Source organism: Empidonax traillii, unplaced genomic scaffold (genome assembly GCF_003031625.1).
Source record: "Empidonax traillii isolate 1590-97213 ecotype Southwest subspecies unplaced genomic scaffold, ASM303162v1 scaffold384:size1533304, whole genome shotgun sequence".
Lineage (NCBI taxonomy): Eukaryota > Metazoa > Chordata > Aves > Passeriformes > Tyrannidae > Empidonax > Empidonax traillii.
Genome location: NW_020955577.1, coordinates 669,540 through 670,579, shown reverse-complemented (window position 1 = coordinate 670,579; position 1,040 = coordinate 669,540).

Genomic DNA, 1,040 nt, shown 5'->3' with positions numbered 1-1,040 from the left:
CACCTGGTGTTTTTATTTTTGTAATCAGCATGAGAGTGCCGTCAAATGTTACGCCAAGCAGGTGTTATTAACAAAGAGCAGGAGCTTGTAACAGGCTCATCTTTGCAGGGTATGTAGGAAGAGCATTGGAGAGGATCATAGGGAGAGTCCCGTGGTGACTATGAATTAAGGTAGCACACCTCGGAAACCACTCGGGAATTCATCAGGTAAACTGGAAAGTGTCAGTTGTGGCAAAGCAGAAGTTTGCAGATCTTGCACATCAGTGGAGGGAGAGCCCAACTCAGCACTCCCAGCAGGTGTCTGGCACCTCCTGCTGGCTGGCTCGTATAATCCTTTCATCTGGAAGTGGGGAAATGAAAAATCGGAACAGAGGGAAATCCAGTACCACACAGACACACCATTGGTAACAACCCTTGTATTTCTACCAAACAAAGACCCAGTGAAAACAAGCTGCAAGATGGGCAAATCTGATAATTGTGCCTTTGTAAGCGTGAGATGACCCAGCTCAGCGCCTACAGTCCATCTAACAAGCACTTTTTTTGAAAAGCAAGTAACTCTGCAGCTGCCAAAAGTGAAGATTTGAGAGGTGAATGCCCCAGCCAGGCCCTGTAAGGCAGAAGAGTAACTGAAAACTTAGAACTATGGGAAACAGGCACAATTTTACCAAGAGGAATAACTGAGCCACTGACCCCAGTGAGCAGCTTGTCCCAGAGGGAGGCCTTGGTCCTGAGGAGAACCCTTTGGGCTGCCCCAAGCTGCTGCTGCTTGGTTACAGGGAACAGTCTAGGAAGAGGGGGTTTCCTTAGTTTACAGCTGGATATACTTCAAAGATGGGCTGTAACTGAAAAAAAGATGCTCAACAGAAACAGCGTGTGGTTTGCAGTTCTCCTTTACCTTTAGGAGTTGTTATTAATGAGTGGTAAAGATATCATAACTTGAAATGTAATTAATATAGCAATTACACAACAATGAAGGGAGCCCCCGGTGGTGTAGAGGAAAACACACTGCACTGTCACTGCAGAGACCCGGGTTCGATTCCC